The following is a 6987-nucleotide window of genomic DNA, read 5'->3' as shown; positions in this document are numbered from 1 at the left end:
AACAATTTCACAAAGGAGTAAATTGTATAGAAGCAAGATCGTAAAGGAGTTAACCATCCTATGATTCCTTGAGAAAAGATCCATGTCGTGATTCCTATTCATCGAGGAATTCAAGTCGGAGTAAAGTGAACCACGAGTTTGAAGCCTTTCGAGGTAACAAATGAGAAGGCACAAGTATCCTTTCTAGTGCACCAAAGTGTTCATCCATGGAGTTTGAATCACGAAGAGGTGATCATTTTTTGTATGTAAATCAGTCCACTCATGACTGAAGAAAGTCTACTCATTCAAATTCTTTCATTCTAACCCATCTTGTAATGAAAGAATGAGAGATAAGGAAATTGAAATAAAAGAAAGACAAGAGCTGATAATGAGAGAAAATGAGCGAAAAATAAAAGAAACTGAAAGAAGAAAAAAATTAGAGAAAAAGAAATTGAGAAAAGAGAGTGTGAGAGAAGAGAGAAAGAAAAAGAATATGAACAAGAAAAGAAAATTGAAAAAGAGTTTGAGAATGAAAAAGAAGAAAAAGAGAACGAGAGGAAAGAAATTGAGATTGAAGAAATAAAAGAAAGTGTGACTGATATGAGTGATACTGTTGGAAAAAAAGTGAATTTGGAAAAGAAACGAGTGAAAAGCAAAGTAGTGTTTTTACTAACCAACATGTGAGTTGTCCTCATCTTGTCCCTTCATTTCAGGTTTTTAAAGATCCAATGAACGAGTTCCAACTTCATCACCTTCCCAGCAAAAGGCGATTTCAATTGATCGAAAAAGGTAAATTGTTAAATGAAACTATTCCACAAGTCTCGAAAGGTAAGCAAGGTAAGGAGCTCTTTGAGATTAAACCAAGATGGTATTCATTAAATGTTGATGATAAGTATGCCAATGATGTTCTCCAAAGATCACTTTACCATGACCCCTATTGTCGATATTTTCTGAATGTTGTTGATAAGTTTGTTTTTATTTTGAATAAAGTTTTCAAACAAATTTCTCATGATATGTTTTGTGTTATTTCTATAAACATTACATTGCAAGTTGATAAGTCCATTGATATTGTTGAATTAAATAAATGTTTACGAAATTCGATTGATGTGAGTAACCAAGAGTTTTCACATGAAATGCTTAATTTGTTTGATTCTAATTTTTATATGAATTCTTTAAATCTTTGTGCGAAAATTTCATGTAAATACGTGCCTATTCAAGGAATTGATGAGGTTTAAGTTTGTTTGCGCTTGTATGTTTCTAAATATTTTTTTAGCATGTATGATTCATTCTTAAAAGGAAAACATTTGTTTCGTTCTAAGATGGGAGATCAAAATCAAGTTTTCAATCTCAGAGATTTTTGTTTAATACCGCTGTTAAAGGTATTCAAACATCGAGTTTTTCTGTTGTATGATTTTGTACATAATGATAAATTGTTCAATGTTATATTTATGTTATCAAAAACAAAGTTTGAGATTTGTGATAAAATGGTAAAGCAAAACTTTGTGTTTGATCCCAGGGTTGAGTTGTTTCTACAAAATTTGAGACGAGACCACGATATTCATCATGACTGCACAAATTGCATCATATTTAAATTATCTCAACTTTGTGTAGTTGATGTCGTGAAAAATCGATTCTATTTTTACTTTGTTTGTCAATATGTTTTTCAGGTTCCTAAAAAGAATTGTTATCAACTCAATGGAAGGAAAATGCAATTTTAGGGACCGTGATCAACAAATGTTCTTTTTGAGCAAATTGCCTCAGTTGAGAACAAATTGTTTTCAAAAGGGACGGTATGATGTGATTCCGGTCACATCATGTGATTCAGTAAGAACGACCCAAGGTTGGGCCAAGCTTGAAGGGGCCAAATGCAAGATAAAGATGTTCAAAGCCTAAGCAATGTTTGCATGTTGGCTTTTTAAGGCTGAAAAGCGTCCATATTATTTTAATTAATTCCACAACTTTTTAATTTTAATTTTATATAGTTTATTTATGTTATATTTTTCCTAGTATGGTGAGTCTTAAATGTGTATAGATTGTTGCATTTTAAATATGTCCTAAAATATTGTGTTATTAATATTTGTCTTAGTCTTTTGCATCATTAATGTGTCCATTTCTATTACATGATATTGTGTATCTAGTTTTATCATATGTCTTAATTAAGTGTTTAGTTTAGTCATGTCTTCAATCGTGTGTTTAAATTGCTTTCCTTAGGTTTGTTTACTATCATGTATTGGTGTGTGTGTCATTTATTCATGTAGAGAGTTTAGTTTAAACCTAGTTTGTCATGTTGTAAAAGTGTCATGTTTTAATGTCTATGAGATGATTCGAAAATGTGAATGCTTGAAATTATCTAATCTCTATTTATACATGTTTTGTAGGTCCATTCAGCTAGCCACTGAATTTCCAACATAGAGTTTCAATTAAGGCTGAATTCATGAAAAAGTCTCATGCAAGGAACTTGTGAAATCATGTATTTATTTTGGTTCATGAGACCACTCAAGTTTAAGCAGGTCGAGTTCCATTATAGGTTCAGTTCCTTAAAGCATTCGAGTACCTCGGGTCAATGTTTCCAGCATCCTTAGAACCTATTCAAGACGATCCTTCATTTAAGCAATTTTTTGAACATTCCGAACTCAGGAAATTGCATCACCTCGTTTTCCAAAACCACTTGACCATATGGACAAGCCACTTGTACTTAACTATTTTTTCAATTTGCAAAAATTATTAAACCAAAATTTAATATAAAATTATAATTGATCGTAAAGCATGTCATGCATATGCGTTAAACATGTCATGCATCATATTGAAAAAGGTATCGGTATCCTCTTCTCTTGGCTCCTAAAACTCGAGTACGTTATGAGTAGCCTCTTGATCGGTGGCTGAAGCACAACTTTGTACTCCGTTGGAATCTGTTCGATTGGATTCAGTTGACATCTTTCATCTATAAAAAAAACTAGTCAAATTGATGGGAGTCATCACCCTATCACAGGTTATAAAGTGGCATGTATTTCTAGACTCAATACATGTTACGCTCAATTCTATAACAACCTAAATTGTAGTTCTGATACCACTAAATGCAACACACTATACCTGGTTCACTCACCTGACCTGAGCTATACTATATTACAACTGTAAAACATCAGTCTTAACCAATATAATGATATAAATGATCAAAAAATTCATAATATAACATAATTACAATCATTCAATGATAAACAAAGATAACCAAGCCTTAAACTAGCACACAAATTTGGTAAAACAACTCGAGAACATTTTTGGACTAAACTGAAACTTTTACAAAAATTTAGGTAAAAAGTGAAAACAGGGGTCACACGGCCGTGTGGCCAGGCCATGTGACAGGGCTCAGCTCGTGTGGACAAACCATGTAGTAATTTGTGCCCGTGTAACTCAGGGTTACACAATCATGTCACCAGGCTGTGTAACTCTCTGAGGCTGCGTGGACAAACCTGCACCAAAAATCAAATAGGCCACATGGTCATGTCATGCAACCATGTGGGACACACGACCTTGTGGCAGACTGTGTGTTCCCAAAAACACCTTCAAACACAAGCCATTTCACATACAAAAACTTAGACTCCAAGCTATGCATTAACCAATTTTTAAACATAATTAAAATGTGACAAAATAAGCAAAAATATTCCAATTCACAATCAACTGATGTGCCTAACCAATATGCCCTCATTGCTACCACAATTTTAAACATAAACAACAACCGTTCAACCAAAACATATACCACAAGTTAAACTCATTCAATCATCATCTGGATTCTAGATACCAAAAGCCAAATTTCAACTATCTATGCCAAATTATGACTATCACATGTCTCATATTATGTTCATATCTTACCAAACCAATTTGACCATTTCAACTAAACACAAATCATTTCAAGTTTCCTATTGACATAAACATAACCAAAAAACCATTAAAATTGCATTGTGATACAAGATCATTCATTCACCATTACATACCTCAATCAACCAACATACCAATTATAATTTACATCAAAACAAACACTATATTCTTCAAACGGAAAAACATATAACCATAGTACTTATACCATACATAACCAAATCCCTATTTACATGTCACTTGTAACCGAGCCAAATAAACAATTAACTACCATTAGAGTTACCAGATAGTGTGATCTCCAATGAAGTTCCAACCTGTAGCAAGAATTCGACAATGTACAAAGAAAAAAACCAAATAGAGTAAGCTTTCATAAAGCTTAGTAAGCTTGTAAAACAAAAACATTATATACATGTTAATTTAATTTAGAAATCTTATTTATAACATAGAAATAACCAACTTTTGCCTTGTTTCATCATTCCAACTATATGAAATGATTAAAACTGAATCGTTCACATCATCAATACATAACATGTTAAGATTCACATATCAAGATATAATGAACCATATATAATTCAACATATCATCTCATTTCATTTCCATTTTGATAGTTAACTATTTCTCCAAGAGAATAATAGTAAATTTTCTTCGAATACATGGGAAGGAAATGCTCACACGAGCTAACATAAGGACATTAACCGATACACGATGGTGCTCACACAAGCTTCAGAGAATCTGCAACACATGCAGGATCTCAAGCCATTGGTATGGTATCCATCACCGGTATATAATACCTGCTAAATCTAACATCGACATAGAGTGTCTGCTACTAAAATCACTGACAACTAGTGCCTGCTAAATATAACACTAGCACAGAGTGCTTACTACGCCTTAATGACATGTCATTTTTCTCCTAGCTATTCACTAAGTTAACACAAGCTTTAACCTGTATACTTTTATCCTTTCATGATATTAACCATATACCAAGATCAATTTGATACCATCCTTTCGTAACATAACATGTTTCAAAATGAACAAATACAAAAGTCATATTTTTCTATTCAAGTCTTTGATCACATTTGCAACTTACCTTGATCAACCACGTTTATTATACATGTATACACATAAAAATATATTCAACTATAATTTCAACATTAATAAACATAAGAACATTTAATACGTACTTACCTAAATGAAGCAACTACCAATACCAAAACGATGACTACTTGACAACGTTTCCTTTCCCAAGGTTAAATATCAATCGATTCGTTTCTTGATCTATATATATTAATTTAGCTCAATTAACCAATCCAAATACAATAGATTATTTAAATTCATGTATTTGACTCTTTATCAACATTTTACAATTTTATCTAAAATTTTACCTTTTATTCAATTTAGTCCCTAAACGCGACACTTATACAATTACCATAATTAAGCCAAAACTTAGCTAGCCAAATTTTAATTTATTCATATATAGCCCATATTTATTGAAATTTCACAAGAATTTGTTGCTAAATTATTATTTTTAAATTTAGTCATTTAACCTTAAAATGAACTAAAATTACTTTACAAAATAGTCCTATTTAACTATCAAGCTTATAAATCTATCATCAAACTTTAAAAACATCATAAATTCATCAATGGCACAAAGAAAAACATTTAATAGTTTTACGAATTAATCCCTGGGTAAGTTAGATTAAGCTACGATTTCAAAAACATAAAAATCACTAAAAATGGAGGAAAAATACATACCATGCACTTGATTTAAAGCTTGGTCGAACTAAGCTTATGCTATGGTGTTTCTTTCCTTTTCGATTTTGATGAAAGAAGAAATGGGGAAGATGATAAAATAATAAAATGGTTTTCTTTGACTTTTGTTTTATTATAAAACATGTTCTAATTTTAACATATAAAATACTTAAAAATAATCTCATAACCATCCAAGCTACTTAATATGGTCTAATTGCAACATAAGGCCTTCAAACCATGGTTTTATGGCAATTAAGCACAAATAAACTAATAGTGATTAAGTTTTACGACTTTTACGATTTGGTCCTTTTTCTTTAATTAACTAATAAATCACAAAAATTTCCAGACCAAACTTCAATATACCTATATACTAACTCCGTAAATATTTTTATTAAATTTTTATGGGCTTAGTTTACAGAAACGAGGTCCCGGTAGCTCATTCTCCAAAACCACTTGACTTTAGGGACAAACCACTTGTACTTAACTATTTATTCAATTTGCAAAAATTATTAAACAAAAATTCAATATAATATTATAATTGACTCATAAATATTAACTAAAAGTCAATATAATATTATAATTGAATCGTAAATATTAAATAATAATATTTAAGGGCTCACTTATCAAAATTGTGGTCCCGAAAACTCTATTTTGACCCCACTAAAAAAATGAGCTGTTACAAAAGATGAATGAAAATTCCAAAAAAATTAAAGGTGGTGAGAGGATAGGTGGGACGACACAAAGTGAACAACCCTCCAACAAAACATTCAAGAGGGGAAAAAAGGTGTTAGAAAAATTAGAACACTTTACTTTGGAAGATACTCTTAGAAATTTTCAAAATAAGGATTTACTAAGCAATTTGAAATAGAAGTTACACAAGCATACATGTATGGGCTGTTGCATGGCTTGGTTGACAACATTTAATTAATTTTTTTTTAAATGAGAACATGGAACCTTGAACTTGGTTCACTAGGGAGTTAGATAATGTGGTAAACCACTAAGCTACTTCACAAGCTTGTTAATAAACTAACAACAACTTCTAAAATTTTTAGACGTGACAGTTCATCAAGGCATTATTTCATTTAACAATCATCGTTCATTCTGTGAACTAATAGGAATAGATACAGTTACACGGTTATCCACTTGAGACACGACAAAGTGCTCAACTGAACTAATCCAACCAAGAACACACTTGGGCACTGAGTGCCTAGCCTAAAGGCTAACATCCCTCCGAAAACATGCTTAGGCACCAAAGCCAAGCTTATAGGCTTCACATCCTCCCCAGAAAAACACTTGAATCACTGTCAATATAACTCAGTAATCTGCAACAAATGTTGGATTCCAATACATTAAATGTATAATAACATATCATCTGTTATCATCCCAGCT

This window comes from Gossypium raimondii, chromosome 1 (assembly GCF_025698545.1).
Source record: "Gossypium raimondii isolate GPD5lz chromosome 1, ASM2569854v1, whole genome shotgun sequence".
Classification (NCBI taxonomy): Eukaryota; Viridiplantae; Streptophyta; class Magnoliopsida; order Malvales; family Malvaceae; genus Gossypium; species Gossypium raimondii.
Note: the sequence above shows the minus strand (reverse complement) of the source record.